We start from the raw sequence: 19,995 nt of genomic DNA, 5'->3' as shown, positions 1-19,995 counted from the left end.
CCAATATGCCAAGTGCCTGCTACCTCATGAGGCTTTTTATAAGGAAAAGTATACAGATTCAAGTTTAGGTATTAATAATTAAATATTAATTATTAAATTATAAAATATAATTAAATTATTAAAAAGTACAAAAACTTTTCTATTAAACTTTGAATGTATTTTTCTGGAATCTAAGAATTAGAAAAAACAAATTAGCTGTGCTCCATTCCTAACAGTATACAACAATAGACCACATATGATTTTTAGACATTTCATTCTTCATGGAATAATCTTTAAAATGATAATCATAATGGGGCAGAAGATGGTTTTCCTCCTCAAAAACACATATTCAACTTGAACATTTTTCTGTTACACTAATGAAACAAAAAAACGAGGCTGGGATGAAATGTAAGAGAACCTACTGGAACAGAAACACTGTTCCTATTCGCTAAAGGCTGTCACAGAAAGGTTATGAGAAAATTGCAAGATGGGCCAGTGCTGCTGCTCACTAGGCTAATCCTCCGCCTGCGGCGTCGGCACACCTGGTTCTAATCCTGGTTGGGGCGCCAGATTCTGTCCCGGTTGCTCCTCTTCCAGTCCAGCTCTCTGCTGTGGCCTGGGGAAGGCAGTGGAGGATGGACCAAGGTGCTTGGGCCCTGCACCTGAATGGGAGACCAGGAGGAAGCAGCTGGCTCCTGGCTCCGGATCAGCGCAGCAGGTCATAGCAGCCATTTGGGGGGTAAACCAATGGAAGGAAGACCTTTCTCTCTCTCTAAAAAAAAAAAAAAAAAAAAAAAAATTGTAAGGTGATTTACTACCAAAACTGTGATGCCAACACGTGGGACCTGAAGTAAGGGGCAGAGAAAGATGCTCAACTAGTTATGAGGAAGTATTTTAATTCCCATTCCTCGCAGGAGTGTGGGTTGCTAAATATATATTGATATGTATTTGTGAGCCATTATTATTCTTTGTCAACTATTCTGGTTTTATAACGGATAGCACTTTTATGATCAACTCAGATTTCATCTTGTAGATTCACTACCTTCTAAATTATCTGTACAGCAATCTTGAACAGCCACCTGCTCTTCTGGGCTCACTCTTCTTGCCATCAGTTATCTGGTGGTCAGGGAATGGAGATTAATTTTAATATTTGCCTTAGGCAAACAATTCAGAAGGCAGATCTTCCATTAAAATGCTATGTGTACCTAAACCAATTATGAAATATAAATGGGTTCTGGATTATCCCAAACTGAAAATCTGTTACAGACTGTGACTTGCTATAGGATCTTCCCATCTAAAAATAATTTCTCCAGAGAGAATTTTTTATTTTTTTTCATATTATAAGACCAATGTATCTTTGAGATGTACTATAACATTTATAACTAGAGTGTGCACAGATTTTTTTTAGTTTCTTCATAAAACTATCACTACTATTGCCCTAATTTTTTTCTAGTTCTACTTATGCCCTAAGTTTTTTGTGTTTATTTTTCTTTTTAATGATACTTTATTTTTTCATGTTAATGTAATATTGATACAAAGAGAATACATTAACATAATTCATAGATGCAATTCTAAAAACAAAATAATATTCCTTTCCTCACTCCCACATTTTTTCTGAATAGTTGTACACAAAAATAGATTGGTCTGAATAAATGCATGTTGGACACAAGTGTCTATAAACCAAAGTATCAGAGATCTGGAACTTCTTGAACTCAAACAGATATCTAATTGGTTTATTTACACAACAAAATAATATTAAGGATAAAAATCAAAAGATACAAGTGTTTAAATTGACTCCCAAAATTATATTCCCCAAATTTAAAATATATTACATGCAATTTAATTTATGAAATTAATCTTTCAGGGGCCGGCGCTGTGGTGCAGTGGGCTAATGCCCTGGCTTGAAGCACCGGCATCCCATATGGGCGCTGATTCAAGACCTGGCTGCTCCACTTCTAATCCAGCTCTCTGCTATGGCCTGGGATAGCAGTAGAAGATGGCCCAAGTCCTTGGGCCCCTGCACCCACATGGGAGACCCAGAAGAAGCTCCTGGCTCCTGGCTTCAGATCGGTGCAGCTCCGGCCATTGTGGCCAATTGGGGGGTGAACCATCGCGTGGAAGACCTCTCTGCCTCTCCATAACTGACTTTCAAATAAATAAATAAATATTAAAAAAAGAAATTAATCTTCCAAATATGTAGGCAATATGTAATGTTTTGATTTTTGTTTAATCCCAAAATGAGATTTTAGGCCATCCTGATTATTTTGATAAAAGATCCTCAAGTAGTTACAATGTAAAAATATAGAGCAAATGCTTGATGCAATGACTTGTATACTCTTTCATTTTAAATACTCAGTTTTTGTTTAGATCTTTGTTTAAATTTAACATTCATTGAAGATGACAATGTAATTATAGTTTAATTACACAATTTGCTGTATTACCATCTTGTTTAACAGAACAAATTACTTTGTTTTAGAGAATATTGGCCAGGGCCACTTTTTACTTGAAGAGGTACAGGATCCTCTACTGTATATGGAGAGAATGCTTACATATCACATTTTTTTAGAAAAAGAATATTCTTCAAAATGTCATCAAAAGTGGAAATTTGTAATACAACTGACATACTCATATGTAGAAACTTAGATTTCTTTGTTATAAAAGAATACAGTGTCACTTCATACAAGGGCAGAATCAGGAGCAAGGATTTCTATAAAAATTGAGTGTTAAGACTTGGTATGAAGTTGCCCTGTTGTTTTTAAGTGAAATAGAGAGCAACTTGATATGAGAGGGGGTGACACCCAGAACAGAAACCAGCTGTCTAGTCCCCAACACAGGCCAAAGCCAGTTACAAGAGTCTCACTAAGGATATTTGTGGATTTCTATTTTTTTATGTATTATGAAGAATAAAGAATTTCTGAAATCACAAGAGGTAAATATTCTGTTATGTGTTACAAATGATAGCCCTCAAAAAGAGAAGAACCCCAAGTGAGAAAAAGTGATATTCCTTTTAATAATTGCACTGGCTTGCAAACCATTGAGAACACTATGAACTTTCTTCTAATTCTTATCTAATCTTCCATAGAATCCCTTCCTTTAGGGCAATTTTTCTGGTTAACTTGTTCCCTGACATATCATCATCCCTTGAAAAAAATCTAGCTTATGTTAGGTACTCAGTATATATGGTTATTTAGAAAAAGGAGGAAATAATAGAGATACATAATATAATATTCTCAATCTTTAATATGAATTCTAAATCAAAAGGGTTTTCCTAGATGTTTATTTGACTACCACATCTCAGTAATCAAGATAGTGCAGAGGGGCCAGCGCAGTGGTGGCACATCACATGGGCAACAGTTTGAGTCCTGGCTGCTCCACTTCTGATCCAGCTCCCTGCTAATGGTCTGAGAAAGTGATAGAGGATGGCTCAAGTCCTTGGGCCCCTACACTCACGTGGGAGATCTGGAAGAAGCTCCTCGCTCCTGGCTTTGGATCGGCACAGCTCAGGCCATTGTTGCCATTTGGGGAGTGAACCAGCAGATGGAAGATTTCTCTCTCTCTCTCCCTACCTCTGCCTCTCTATAACTCTAACCTTCAAATAAAAAAATAAATCTTTGGGAAAAAAAGATAATGCAGAAATGGTTAAGAGTTTAGGCTCTAATTAATATCTGAGAAAAATCAAGTCATTTCTTGCATAGTTATTGTTACTTTTAAGAAACTGAGCAAGATGTTTGACCTTATAAAGTAGATTTGCTTCTAAAAAAGGATAAAACATTGCAAGCTACCTTTCAGGATGATTGTGAAGATCCAGCAAGCTAGTATACATTATTTTACCAACTCATATTAAGTGTGAAGTTAATGGCCATCTATTAAAACAAATACATGCTCAAATAAGGGTTACTCAACAGCTTATGCCACTGGAAAATCATGTCTATAATGTGAGTTTTCAGGTTTTACACCTATGAGAAATTTTTTAAGTCAAAAAAAAAAGATTTTTTCCATATACATAGGCAATTAGCAAATGGTACATTACCAACATAGTATGATAAGTATCTTCTATAAAACCAAATGCTTTATTTATTAACACTTGAAGGAATGTAAGCAATACAACCAACAATTAAAATATAAAGTCCTCCATTTGATAAAACATTCCTTATTTCCATATGAGCTTAAACTGGGATACATTTCCTAAGTAGTTTGCAAGACCTTCTTAACTGTTTCATAAGACACACTTTGAGGTTTCTCTTCATTATTCCAGAATAAGATATGAATTATTCAACTTTCATTAGATAATACCTACATTATCTTATAAACTATAAGTATCTATTGAAGTTAAGTATTGCAAAGGGGTGGACATTTGGCCTAATAGATATAACAGACGCAACTATGGGCCTGCATCCCTTATCAGAGTGATTGGGTTTAAGCACCTACTCTTCTCCTGATTCCAGCTTCTTGCTAATGAACCTGGGTGGCAGTAGATGGTAACTAAGGTAATTGTATCCCTACCACCCTCATTGGAGAACCAGACTGAGTTCCCAGCTCTTGGTTTTAGCTTGCTCCAACTCTGGTTATTGTGAACATTTGTGGAGTGAATCAGTAGATACCTGTCTGTCTGTCTCTATGTATATCTCTGCCTTTCAAATAAATAACATAAAAATAATTGATATAAAATAAACATTGTTAATATTATATTTTTGTGTCACAAGTCAGTGCATGTGGGGGTCTCCAGCTTATGGTTCTCTTCCAGGGTGATAACTCAGTTCAGCTCTTTCCCAGAACCATCTTCATTGTAGGAGTTCAGGGCAAAGTAGAAGTAGACTGCATTGAAGAAAACAATAGTTTGGTCTTGAGACAGCAAACTAAGCAAATAGAAACATCTGGAAAAACATTAAGCCACAGTTCCCACACCTCAAAATACTATTATCTACTCTATGAAGACATCACAAGATTTAATAACAAGTTTCCAACATATATTAATGTTTGTTCTTTTGCTATCATGATAGCACTGATAATTCATACTTTTTGACATATAATAACTAGTGACATATAATGGACACGAATATAAAAATAATTTTAAGGGTTAAGCCATTGAAGTTCAAGAATTGTTTTCACAATATACATATATATTGTCTATAAAATTTGTGAGATAAACATATACACTTAAAATCAGTGCCTTGTAGAGCCTTGAGCAATGTGACCTCTTGTTACTGGAAAGAGAAAATCTGGGGGAATAGATCTGTGGGTGCATGTGTATCTCTGTTTCTGTACACATGTTTACAATGTGATTTGGTAAATTGCTCATGCATGGCTATCAAAGAACCAAAAGTAAACTAAGGTAGGTCTTTTACACCTCTCTATTTCTGAGTCATTTCTGTAAATAGTAGGGGTATGTGTGTGTGTGTGTGTATGTGTATTTGTATGTGTAGTGAAAAATATTAAAGAAACTCTGAATTTAAAATATCTGATTTTTCTAGTGCTTCAATATTTTTCTTTCTATAGAGTCCTTAAATTCCTTGAATTGTGAATTGAAGGAGATTCAGTGCAGCAGACTTCCTGAAGGGTATACTTTTGGGTTCACATAATAGGTCTGGTCCATGCTGTAGTACACTAAATGAAAACCTCTAAAATATGAGGGTGAAGGAATACGAATAGATGGTTCCTGGAAATGCAATGCATTTTATGCAACTCATTGACCCTGAATAAAGCACATAGAATATTTGCTGGAGTTGGACTCTTTCTAAAAGGCATTTTCAGAAATATTCATATTGCTAAAGATTACAAGACTCATGTACCTCCAAAATGGCATATGGTAAATGGATATAATTTCATCAGGGGCCATATACTCATATAAGAATGTTCATCTATAGATTATCAGCTTAAAATAGTTAACATCTCATTTATTGTAGGCTATTAAAAAATAAGAAATTAATGTGAATAGATATAAAGAAAAATAGAACTTAATTCAGGGACATAAAAGTGGGAAAATGCATAAACAGAATGATAATGTTTATACTTTTTTAGAATGAAAACATTCTTGTTTTTCTCCTCTCTCCCTCTCCGTCTCTCTCTCTCTTTAATCATTCCACTTCAAAATCTACCCTATAACTAAGAACCAGGAATATAGTGGCAAAGTTTTCTTTCCACATGGTACATGCCTTAATTATAAATCTTTGCCTAATTGAAAATGAATCTTGATGTGAATGGGATGGGAGAGGGAGTGGGAGATGGGTGGTTGCGGATGGGAGGGAGGTTATGGGGGGGAAAAGCCACTGTAATCCAAAAGCTGTACTTTGGAAATTTACATTTATTAAATAAAAGTTAAAAAATTATAAATCATTGCCAATTAATAAAATCTTATAACTGAGGCTTAATAGTTTATTGCTTCTGATAGATATGGAAATGTGTCAATCACGGAACAAATTCACTCAGAGTCCATGGATTAAAGACAATTTTGTTCAATGAAGATGAGCTAAATGAAGATGAAGATGATCATTGACATATTAACATTTGTTTCTTTTTTAAAAACACAATAAGATCCATATTTTTTCACAAAAATTTCAGAAGCAAAGATAATTTGCTTCAAGAAACCAGCAAGAGTCAATTAAATGATACATAAAGATTAAATTAAAAATGGCAGAAAATTCTGCCCTTTCCTTGATTTGTTTGACTCTAACCCTGAACTCCAGCCCCAATATAATCTCATGCTTTCTATATTTTTATCAAATTCAGCTATTAATGCACAATATCTAACACATCCAGGAAATATGTATTATTTTGCAATGCAACAGAAATACAGATATTTATAAACTTCCCATTCAAGGAATTTCTCAAATCCAGGTCAAATGTTTGCCATACTATAAATAACAATTTTTCTCAATTATTGATTATTCATTTAGCTTATGCCAAGGCCTTTAAACCCTTATGAAAGTGAAATTACATTTTAAAATGGGGTCATTATAATAACTCCACATGGTGGCCCCCGTGACTCCCAGTTTGTAAATTAAAAATATTGTGGTTAACATGTTTGCCCTTGGCAAAACATCTTTTAGCTACTGTAACTTCCAATTTGTCACATGTAATTAAAAATGAACCTTTATTATTTCAGTTCTTGTGTCTGTTTTATTATAGTTTTGTGGTCCATTGAAAAAGTTAGTCATGAAGAATCTTATTTTTAAAAACGCTTTTAACAGATGACTAGAGGAAAAAGTGAACATGTTAGATAAATGAATTACCAGTGGAATCATTTATAAATGCATATTTTATATTTTGTTTTTGTTTCTTTTCCCTGTACTCTCCCCCCACCCCTAGGTAACTTAGGATTGAGTGACATGGATAAACATTTGTGTGTCTTAATATGTCCTTTTCCTTCTAATGTCTAGTCTTCTTTACCAATCTACTCCTGAACTATTTTAAGAAAGGACTTAATCTTATTTCATCTATTATTTATTCAATGCCTAAAAATATGCCTAGCACTTGGTGGATAATTATTGAAGGTTTGTAAGCTTAATTAAGATATTTCATCATGTTAATCTTTCTTTGTATTGGAGGTAGTTTATTTAAGGTAGTTTCAATAAATATAACCTCTCTTTTTCTTATTCTGAGTCCAAAAGACATAGAATAAAACATTATTATTTATTTACTCCAGGTGACAAGGAGTATTTTGGAGGATGAATTTTAGTGCAAAAATATGTTGACCTCAGAATTAAATCCTGGAATCATTAACCTCAAGGCACAGTCTAGGCTGGGCCTTAGCAGATTTCACACTTTCCCCTACTCCTCCAGAGAACCAAAGTCCAAGAAGGTCAGTAGATAAGAGACAGTAGATAAATTAAACTAACCCCCTCACATGCAGCTATTGTTCTCAAATTATAAGTCCCATAATTCCTTATCTCCTCAAGATTAAAATAATGTATTTGAGGGAGAATTGAGTCACACTGTTAAAATCCTCTTCACACATAAAAAAATTAAGAATCAGAAGGAAATTTTCTCAACCAGTATTATGACTTTCGTAAGGACTCCCAAAATGAGTGTTAGTTGGTAAGTTAAATGGTAAATTGCAGGTTCATCTTTATTCTCCTAATGTCCATAGGAGAGCTAGGAAAAGAAATTTAAGCAAAGAACAAGAACAATATTTTATGGAAACAGCAACTGTGTAAGAGCAGGAAGGCCATTTCCCAGTTTGTTTTTAAGAGCACACACAGAGATAAAAATCTGGAACTAAAACTGATAGTGTGTAGGAGGTGGAGAAAAAAACTATCAAGCTTATACCACTAGCTCTCTTGGAGTAACTAGGAGTTCCCTGGAGAAATTGTCAAAACAACTGAGTGGGACTCAGGCAGCCTACATGTGACATAGTTTAGCAGAATGCTTACAGTTGATCCAGGAATATCCAGATAAGGCTACATCAGTGTACCATGTAATGTATGAGTAGGAAACCTTGGGCCAAGTTGGGGAAATCCTTGTAGGTAAATGCGAAGTGAATCATAGGGAAAGACAAGTTTAAACATGTAGTTATTCTTGAATTTTATATGAGCACTTCAAAACTCCACTTTGAAATTTAGACATTTATGTCCAAAGGGGACTTCACGGCTTTTAAAATTATTAAAGAATCCATCTGAGGGCCTGAGGGTTGGTACCGTGGCTCACTTGGCTAATCCTCCGCCTATGGCACCAGCATCCCATATGGGCGCCAGATTCTGTCCCAGTTGCTCCTCTTCCAGTCCAGCTCTCTGCTGTGGCCTGGGGAAGGCAGTGGAGGATGGACCAAGGTGCTTGGGCCCTGCACCTGCATGGGAGACCAGGAGGAAGCAGCTGACTCCTGGCTCCGGATCAGCGCAGCAGGTCATAGCAGCCATTTGGGGGGTGAACCAATGGAAGGAAGACCTTTCTCTCTCTCTCTCTCTAAAAAAAAAAAAAAAAAAAAAAAAAAAAAAAAAAATTGTAAGGTGATTTACTACCAAAACTGTGATGCCAACACGTGGGACCTGAAGTAAGGGGCAGAGAAAGATGCTCAACTAGTTATGAGGAAGTATTTTAGTTCGCATTCCTCACAGGAGTGTGGGTTGATAAATATATATTGATATATATTTATCAGCATGCTGTGCTGCTCCGAAGCCAGGAGCCAGGTGCTTCTTCCTGGTCTCCCACGCGGGTACAGGGCCCAAGCACTTGGGCCATCCTCCACTGCCTTCCTGGGCCACAGCAGAGAGCTTGACTGGAAGAGGAGCAACCGGGACAGAATCTGGCACCCCGAGCAGGACTAGAACCCTGGGTGCCAGTGCCGCAGGCAGAGGATTAGCCTAGTGCGAGCTGCAGCGCCGGCATGTCTCTATCTTTAAAAAAACAAAAAAATTCATCTGAAGCCACTATATAATAACAATTAGTATTTATTTATTGTGTCTTTTGACCAAACGTTAAATCTTTAAGGTACTCATCCAAAGGTCTGAGTAAACTTTTTTTTGGAAAATGTGTGGCATGTTATACAAAAAAGAAAGGAGCCAGCAATGTGACCCAATGCCATCTGCAATGTCATTACTCAATATGAGCACCAGTTTGCTCCACTTCCAATCAAGCTCCCAGGTAATGACCCTGGGAAAGCAACAGAAAATGTCCCAAGTAATTTGGCCCCCAAACACCCATGTGGGAGACCTGAATGGAGTTCAAGTCTGCTGGCTTTGGCCTGGCCCAGCTGTGGCTGCTGCAGTCATTTGGGAATTGAACTAATGGTTGGAAGATCTCTTGCTTTCTCTGTCTCACTTTGTCTCTGTAACTCTGCCTTTTCAAGAAGAAAGGAGAGAGAGAGAGAGAGAGAGAGAGAGAGAGAGAGAGAGGAAGGAGGGAGGGAGGGAGGGAGGGAGGGAGGGAGGGAGGGAGGGAAGGAGGAAGGAAGGAAGGGAGGGGAAAAAAGACACTGGAATGTGAGCCAGAGCTTCAGATCTGGTTATTCCACCAAACAGTTTTGAACACCAGTCAGATGTCCATTTCTTCAGAAATCATTGCACAGAATTGAAATGGAAAAGACTTTGGAGATAAACTATTAACATATTCTCATATTACAGAATATGCCTCTAGTACTCTTAGGGAAACTATTAAGAATACAGAGTGAGCTAATGGCAAAGCTAAGATTATAATCCAGATTTTCTCATTCCTACTTTAATTCTTTCCTATACATAACCAGATTTCTTTTATCTCCAAAATTTTATTATAATGACTTCTTTTTTGATACTTTTCATCCCTAAAATATGATCAATGCAATTGTTTGTATTCTTCCCCTCCACTCCACTTTACAGGTATAGAAGCAAAAATACCATGTATAGGAATTATTTTCTAGATATGAAGAAATATTTTAACTATTCTGATAATGGTGATTCTCTGTGTCTTTATATATAGATCTTAACTCTCTGCTTTGCATATTGCCTTAAGAGAAGAACAATTCCTCTTAGAATAATTTACAGGGACAGCTAACCTTAAACTTAATTCCATATTTACATGCCTGGCCTCCTACCAATATGCTTCTTGTCAACATACACCAAGAAAAGAATTAGATGACCTCTGAGAGTTGCCTCCATGACCGTCCCTTAAAAAGAAAAGAGACTTCAAGAGAGACACAACTTTGTAAATGTTTGGATTCTTCATATATGACCAAGTGCCTGGCAAGCAAATATTAGTGCAAGTAAAGAATATGCTTCAGCCCAATTCTAGGAAATTCTTTTAGTTCTATGTTTATTATCAGTACTTTTAAGTTCATTGTCAAAGCTTGAGCAACTCCAATGTGTGTTTATCCACTTTAAATAGTGCCAAATGATACTGCAGTGTCCCATACAAGATGTGGGCATTGACCTCCACAGAGGTTAAAGCAGAGTTATCCTGAAGTAAGTCTAAAAGTTCCTTATCACTTCATTGGTGCCCATAAACAACCATCAACATAGTAGAATGCTCTTGTCAGTAACAGTGTCCAGCTACCATGTGCCACACAAGATGCACGTTAGGAGGTTGGAAGGTTGAGTAAGCATTAGCATGTGCTATTTCACAATGCCATTACACTTATTTGGTTTTCTGATACACAGCAAGAAGCAGCAGATGCTAGAAAAGGCCATCCAAGCAGCAGATGCTAGAAAAGGCCATCCATTCCTCACCTGTGCAAGACTGCTCTGCCTCTTCTAATCATAGATATAGGAGCCAAAGTCATCCTCTGGCATATAACTCCTTAAGACAAGAAGCTGAATTACCCAGTGTATCTTCCCGCTTCCCCTGTGGGGTCAGGGTTCCCCTTTCCCCTTTCAGTTCAGTTCTCCTTGTTATCTTCATAACACTTAGCAAAAGATAACAGATTAAGCCAAGTGTAGGGATAATGAAATATAAATTAGTAGGTTTTCTAGCCTTTATCCACAGCCCTGTCAGAGTATATTATCTGATAGATGGAGTTCAGAGCAAGTCAGTTAAATTTTCCCTTATCAGAAACTGAGTGTGAAGTGTGGTAATGTTGCTAAGTGCAGAACAAAAATCTCTCTCTTTTGCATCCCATGACTGCTCCAGGCAACATTCTTGGAAACCTCTGACTAGGAAGGAAGAGAGGACCCTGAGATATATACAGTATGACAAGCCAGGAGGCTATGCTTCTCCGGTAACCGTCCTATGAACGGCAGTCGCCTGTGGCTGTGACATTACCACACTTTGCTCAGCTTCAGAAAAGGAAATTTAACTGACGACTGCTATGAACTGAAGCCACAGCCTAAACTAGATAATACACCCTGACAATACTGTCAGGCAAAAAGGGCTGTGTTCCCATTGATTTCATCACATTGGAGACATATTACCCTAAGCAGTGTGTGTTTGAGGGTATATTGTGCACACTGTGGGAATATCAAAGGGAATGCACACTGATTTAGGCAGAAGCAGGCCTCCATGAAAAGACTCTCTAGAGTGACTTGCCTGAAACATGCAGCGTTTGGTAAAGTGTTGAAGAAGATGCTATTGATGGTAATTATAGCTTGGTCTGCCATCTGCACCTACTGTAACTTACTGGTTTATTTGAGAGAGCAAACAAAGTTCAAATGTACAAAAAATAACAATGAATCTCCTCGGTATTTTTTTTTCTTTTTACAGAGAGGTAACACATACACTATAAAACATGAAGGCAATAGAGAGAGTAAAAATTGAATATTCAGTTCATCCCATAGTTGATTAAGTTATTTATTTACTCAAGGAAAACATAAAAAGACATCTCCAAGAAGTTTCTTTTTTATTGTTTCAACTATCATGTACCATCACGTTTTACAAAAAAAGTGTTAGCAGCTGCCGCCGTGGCTCACTAGGCTAATCCTCTGCCTGCGGCGCTGGCACCCAGGGTTCTAGTCCTGGTTGGGGCGCTGTATTCTGTCCCGGTTGCTCCTCTTCCAGTCCAGCTCTCTGCTGTGGCCCGGGAAAGCAGTGGAGGATGGCCCAGGTGCTTGGGCCCTGCACCCACATTGGAGACCAGGAGGAAGCACCTGTCTCCTGGCTTAGGATCACTGCAGCGCACCGGCTGTAGCGGCCATTTGAGGGGGGTGACCCAATGGAAAAGGAAGACCTTTCTCTCTCTCTCTCTCTCTCTCTCTCTCTCTCTCTAACTCTGCGTGTCCTATATATATATATATATATAGTGACAAGATCAATTTATTAACACTTTAAAAAAATCTTACTTTGAAACTAACTTTGTTTCACACTGGATTAAGACACCACTTGGGAGACCCACACCCAATATTGGAGTGCTGACTAGAGTCTTGGCTTCTCTTCTTCCTATCCACTTTCCTGCTAATGTTTCTGAGAGGACAGCAAGTAACGACTCAAATACTTAGATCCCTGCCACCCAGATGGAGACCCACAAAAACCTTGGATTTAACATGGCTCAATTCTGGCTCTTAAAAATATTTGGGGAGTGAACCAGCAGATGGAAGATCTCTGTCTTTCCCTCTCTGTCACTGTACCTGTCAGCTAACAAATTAACTCAGTAAATAAATTTTTTTAAAAGTGTTATATTATGACTCTAGATTAAGTGGACTGTCTGTTTTTGGTGAATATCTAGAGGCTTGTGGTGGATGTGGCCAGAGAGCTCTGTTCAGTTCTTCAGGGTTAAGGGTGTGCCAAAGGTGACACACTCAGGTTTGGCTGGTAAATCTCTCTCTCTCTCTCTCTCTCTCTCTCTCTCTCTCTCTCTCTGTTTTTATTCTAAGGGAAGTAATACCACTCAGCTGAGCTCTTCACCTTGCTGGCAATCAGCGCCTGAGGGCTAGCCACAATGGGTATAATATTCATCTGCTCTGTCCCAAGGACCACACAGAGGATCTGTGCAGTCCTCAGTGTAAGCTCAGATTCCCCTGCAATGTCTCTCGCCAGGCAGCCAAGACTTCCGGAGCTTTTGGCTTCTCCCACCAAGACTACTCACGTCTCAGCCATACCATGAGTTCTCCCAAACACCCTCAGGTTTTTTTTTTTTTTTTCACGGTCCCAGTTCATAAGCTCCACACATTCACTAGGTCTTAGTCTCCTGTTATTACTCCCCACCAGAGTTAGGTTTTTCTGCTTGGCTGAGGGTAGGCGCAGCCCCGAGCTGGCACAGTTGTTACCTGTGTCCAAAATCGCACCTGCTCTATTGTTTCATTCGCCTTTGTAAGGTGAGTGGAGAGAGAGAATTGCGTCCATACCATCCCTTTTATTTTTTTCTCTCCTCTAGTTAGGCTGGTGTACTTTCCCCCATGGGGATTCAAGCCTCATTCCCTCTAGGCTCTTCCTGTCGCTTTTCCACCAGTGTCTTGGGCTACTGCGGTTTCACCTCACCTCTCTTTCCAGTGCTGGTGTGGAGGAGACTCTTGGCAGCTGGACTCCCAAGCCTTGGGCGCCCGTGCCCTCCACATAGATCCACCGTGACACTCTAATTCCGGAAGAGTTTCCTCTGCAGTTTTTTCCCTAACTCTTCCCTGAGACTACAGTATCTCCACTTTTATTAAACTATCTTTTACTGGACTATCAGTGAGCTCCCTCCTTATTCTGCCATCTTGGAGCCCTCCAACAATTATTATTATTCTTGTGTATTTGTTCTCTTTGTCATTATACAAAGACCCCATTTATCAATTTTTGCAAAATTTATATTATCTAGCAAAAGTATAGTAGCGTCTGCTCACTTTCTCAGGTCTTGAGGGTGGAAACCCACCTCACTGAACTACCTGTCCACTACAGTGCTGTACATTGCATATGTTTGGGTGCCTGTATCACAGCTGCAACTGCTAGGTCTAGTTGGGTTCATAGGGCTGAAGAGCCCTGTTCTAGTCTGGCGGAATCTGTGGGGACTCAGCTTGAAATATGTATAGGTTTCTGCCCTAGGGCAGTAAATATCCTAACATTGACTATATTTTTAAAATGGCACCAAGCTGTGGCAGCCTGTGTTCTGGGAGTAGTGACAATTCGGATTCTTTCTCTGAAGCACACCTACTGTACAGACTCCAGGTGCCATCCTCAACTGGGCTTCAAGCCTAGGATAACTGTGGAATTCTCCTGAATCCAGGATTGGTAACATCCACAGTGATGAATACTGCCAGGATTCCCCTGTTTGCCCTTTCCCCTGCAACAAAAAGTCTCCTTGGCCTAGGAAAGAGTCACCATTGCTGGTGTACTTTGCAACTGTCTTTATGATGCACCCCAGATCTGTCTTACAGGGTCCCCTCTCTTCCCTTGCTGAATTCCAGGGCTCTCCCTAGGCCTCTCACTTCAAAATATAGCTGTTTATTTACTTCTCCAATTCTTCTCTGGTAGAGAGGAGAAGAGTGCCAGCCTCTCGTATCAGACAACTGGGAATCCTGTGCCTTCTCTTTTATATATTTTAATTACCACTGTATTTGAGCTTATTTTGCCATCGTTATCTTACAGTTTCCTATTTCTTTTTGGCAAGCATTTCTGCTTTTGGCCACATTAAAAGTTTTTTTTTTCTTAAGTGATATGGAAATGCTAATAATACACAAGGTAGGATTGTTGCCATTAAATTTTGATGAAACTCATTAAAATATTACCAACATCTAGGTAATATCTGTACCTTCTTCTACCTTATCCCTAGTATGCCAGCCATAAGCTAGCCTCCATGTCTAGTTCAAACACCTTATATATATATACATCCTGGGATTTATATTCCAGTTTTGCTTTTAAACTTTGTATGTCTGTATACAGGGTAATGTTGCATCAAATGTGTGTGTTAATGGTTACTGGAGGTTAGTAAAGTACATACTTTAATAATATTTCAGAAAGAGTATATAATGACAAGCTTTCTGAATTAATATAAAAATCTTGTTTACTATTAAAATTTACTGTAGTTTCCAGATTTTACATTTAAAATCTTCCTCCTGTAGAACTTTAATATATTTGGGGCATGGTTTGTGGCGCAACAGGTTAGGACGCCACTTGAGATGTCTGTATCCTATATTTGAGTGCCTAGGATCAAGTTCCATCTCCTCTTGTGATCCATCTTCCTACTAATGTGCATCCTGGGAGACAGAAGATGATGGCTCAGGTGCCTAGGTTCTTGTCACCTGGTTCCTGGGTTTGTCCAGGCCCAGCCCCAGGTGTTGCAAGCATCTGGGGAGTGAACCAGTTAATAGAAAGTTTCTCTATGTCTCTGTCTCTCTGTCTCTGTGTCTGTCTCTCTTCCTTGTAGATAAATAAAAATAAGCAATATCAACAAATAAAGTATCATTTCCTTGTGTCTTGGGTGTCCATAAACAAATCCTTTCTTAATTTCACTGTTGTTTCTTCAAAAAATATCTCTTTATTCTCTCTGGGAGCCTCTGTTTTCCCCCTCTAAACTTTAGAGTTAAGAGTTTCTTGTTAAAAATTCTGCTTAAATAAATGTTAATTATGCCTTTGCAAATTTTTTATAGATTCAATAATCATTTAAAACATATCTATTATTTACCTGACTTGTAGAAATTGTCAGTATGAGATGTAATACTAAGTAATAAATAGAAATATAGCTCCATCCTGGTTATACTTTTCTGAAGTAAGAGAAATTAAACTGGTGATTTTTCACCTATGTATATAATTACACTTTTGATAAGGTCCACAAAGGCAAAGCACAACAGGTCATGAGTATAACAGGAAACAGTGAGAATTGGGAAAACATCACAGAAAGTTTCCCCAAGGAAATAATAATAAATATTCCATGCCACATCAAAAACATGAGAATATAGATATGTAACTGGGCAAGGAGGGAAGAAAGTAAAATTTTTATCATGAATCTTGTCCTATAGAAAGTACAATAATATAATAAGAAACTGCACAAAGTCATGATCCATTTTTAGTTTGGAAAAAAATGTCCATTTATTAATTTGACAGAGAGTTACAGAGAGGGAGAAGGAGGAAAGTCTTCCATTTGCTGGTTTACTCCCCAAATGGCATCAACAGCTGGGACTGCAACAAGCTGAAGCCAGGACCCTGTAACTCCATAGAGGTCTTCCACATGGGTGCAGGGATCCAAGCTCTTCAGAGATTTTCCACTGCTTTCTTAGGCATATCAACAGGCAGCTGGTTTGGAAGTACAGCATCCAGAACTACAACCAGCACTCATATGGGATGCCAGTGTCATAGGCAGCAGTTTAACCAGCTATGCCACAACAGAAGCCCTAAAATCAAGATCTTTTTAAGTACGAATTATCATTGACACAACTCATTATTTATTATGCCCTTTATATGCTATTATTTCATAAATGGTCTCATACAAAGAATTCTTTTTAGGATTGATGGTTCTGCATGCAGCCTCCAAAACTCTTGTTGAAATTTGATTGCCAAAGTGATGGTATGGAGAAGTTGAACTTTTGAGAGCTGATTATGTCATGAGATCTTCATCCATTATCATAGGAGTAAGGCTGAATTAGTTAGCTTGGGAGAATGCTTCTGATAAAGGGATAAATTCAATCTGACTTGTTCTTCTTGTGTCACAGATGCTCTTTTGTCCTCCCACCATGTTATGAGGCAAGGCTCTCATCAGATGTCAGTACCATGATCTTGGACTTTCCAACCTCTGCGACTAGCAGAAATAAATGTATTATCTTTTGATTTTTTAAAGATTTATTTATTTATTTGAAAGACAGAGTTACAGAAGCAGAGGCAGAGGTAGAGAGAGAGAGATGTCTTCCATCTGTGGTTCACTCCCCAAATGGCCAGAATGACCAGAGCTGGGCCAATCAAAAGCCAGGAGCCTGAAGCTTCATCCAAATCATGCAAGGGCACAAGGACTTGGACCACCTTCCACTGCTTTCCCAGGCCATAGCAGAAAGCTGGACTGGAAGTGGAGCATGTGGGATGCTGGCACTGAAGGCGGTGGCTTTACCTGCTAAGCCACAGCACTGGCCCAAAATGTAAAGCTATCAAATTTGGAGTATTTTGTTACAGCAACAGAAAACAGACTAAGACAAGAATGAGATGGTAAGATGATTTGGTATTTTCAATCAACTTAACTAATAAATCAGTGGATTGTGCTGTAGAGTTTCTCATGTCTCAAAAGATGTTTTATTGATGTAGTCTTATACAAAAGCTTAAAATACACAATAGGATGAGTGACCATATCTCACTTGTTACACTGGCATATTTAAAGGATGTGATTATCTCTCAACAGAAAAACACTTTTTAAAAAAAGGCTAATGATGGAGAGTTTAGCTTAGCAGTTATGAGGTCCATGTCCCATATTGGATTGTCTAGGTTTGATTCCAGTCTCTGATTTTTGACTCCCACTCCCTGTTAATTCAGACCTTAAGAAGCAGTAGCAATGGTCAAATAATTGTGTTCCTACCGCCCACATGGGAGACTTGGATTGAGGATTCCTAGCACCCAGCTTCTGCCCTGACCCAGCCGTAGCCACTACAGGGTTTTGGGGGAGTGAACCAGCTGTTGAGAGTTCTTTCTCTCTCTCTCTCTCTCTCTCTCTCTCTCTCTGTCTTGCTCTGTGCGTGTGCATCTGTCTGCCTCTCTTCCTCTTTCCCTTGCTCTCATATCTCATCTGACTCTCAAATAAATAAACAATAATTTTTAAAACACTAATGAATAAATATCATAGAGCAAGAATCTTATTTACTCTCCAATCTAAAGGTAGGGGATTAATTAGATAATTTTTCTGAATCTACAGATCAAGCACTGGGCTGTAGGGCAATAGGAAACTCAGACATCTAGTTGACATGAAGTTTTCCTGTGTTCTTTCTTTTGTATGCTATAAAAGTATGTTCCTAGGCATAATTGCCTGGTATTGAAATAAGAAAGAGTATACTGAGGTAACCAAACCTGCACTCAAATAATATTTCATAGATTAGATGTAATGCAGTGACAACACAGTACACAGTTCAAGGGCAGTGAATCAATAATTTCCTTTGCACTGTTTTAGTTTTAATATTTTTTATTTAGCTTCATTTTAGTTGAAAGGTGGAGAAACAGGTGGAAAGAAATCTTCCATCCATAGTTCATTCCTCAAATGTCTTCAACAGCTGAGAATGGGCCAGGCTGAAACCAGAAGCCTAGGTCTATATTCAGGTTTTTCCAAGTGGGTGGCAGGGACCCAAGAACTTGAGCCATTATGTGCAGCCTCCAAAAGTATACATTAGCACACAGCTGGATTGGAAGCGAAGTAGCTGACACTTGAACCAGGCACTCCAATATGGGATTGCAGGCATACCAACAGACTTAATTGCTGTGTCAAATGTCCAACTTTCCCCCCACCATACGCAGCTTTTCTCTTAGAGGTCACCAATATTCAAACAGGTTACCAATAGGAGAAAGGATGAATGTGGCTTTCTGTTTCCTCAGTGGACATAACCAGAAATATTCAAGGCAGAATCAATAGCAAAGTAATGAGAAAAATTTTCTTTTTTTTTTTTTTGACAGGCAGAGTGGACAGTGAGAGAGAGAGAGACAGAGAGAAAGGTCTCCCTTTGCCGTTGGTTCACCCTCCAATGGTCGTTGCGGCCAGCACAGCGCGCTGATCCGATGGCAGGAGCCAGGTACTTCTCCTGGTCTCCCATGGAGTGCAGGGCCCAAGCACTTGGGCCATCCTCCACTGCACTCCTGGGCCACAGCAGAGAGCTGGCCTGGAAGAGGGGCACCCGGGACAGAATCCGGCGCCCTGACCGGGACTAGAACGCGGTGTGCCGGCGCCGCAAGGTGGAGGATTGGCCTAGGGAGCCGCGGCGCCGGCCCAGAGAAATTTTCTAACTATAACATAATCCATTTGCTACTATTCAGACTATATCAGCAGCCCATAAAGATCTTAGAGTTTTAGAATGTCACATAATTTCCACATATTAAATAATCATAATCATATGTGCCTCATTGAAAAACAAATTTCCTTTACCATTTTAATAAGGAGAAAATTGATAGACGTAAACCCCTCAATTTGTTCCATCTGTTATATTCATGTGACTGTTTTTTTTCTTTTTTTCCACAGATCAACAAGATAAACCTAACTGTCAAGCTGCAAAAAAAAAAAAAAAAGGGATGAAAGGGGCTCCACTGTGAACTGAAGTTTCAGTTGAGATGCCTTATACTGGCTCATGTTCTGAAATTAGCATGAAGCAGCACCAGAGGAAACAGAGGGATTCTTCCCTGTTGTACAAAGGACCCTGTGAACTTTCCAAATGCCTGAGATCTCATTACTGACAACATTTTTTGCCCTCCAAGTTTTCACATGGTGACCTTATGGCTTCCATTGGAGTGTGGATGCAGATTTTGTCTCCAGTGAAATAGCATGAACAGAGTGAAAAACACAGTCTTTAAGAAGACAAGCTGTGCACCACCGACATAATTAGGAAAGCTGCTTGGAGGAGAGCGGAGGACATCTAATGAGCTAGCAAGGATAACGTGAAAAATGAGAATGTAGTTATGTAGTGGAAACACTGCTTGAGTTTTCCTTTAGGTAAGCTGAAAAACAAAATATTAAGCCTGCTGAAACCTTTCCAGAGTTCAGGGATTAAAAGCTCTAAGGAAGCTTACATCACTGTAGAAAGGGAAGAAAGA

The sequence above is a fragment of the Oryctolagus cuniculus genome, chromosome 5, assembly GCF_051225735.1.
Source record: "Oryctolagus cuniculus isolate XC-2025 breed Fujian yellow rabbit chromosome 5, ASM5122573v1, whole genome shotgun sequence".
In the NCBI taxonomy this organism is placed as follows: domain Eukaryota; kingdom Metazoa; phylum Chordata; class Mammalia; order Lagomorpha; family Leporidae; genus Oryctolagus; species Oryctolagus cuniculus.
This window is presented reverse-complemented; position numbering follows the sequence as displayed.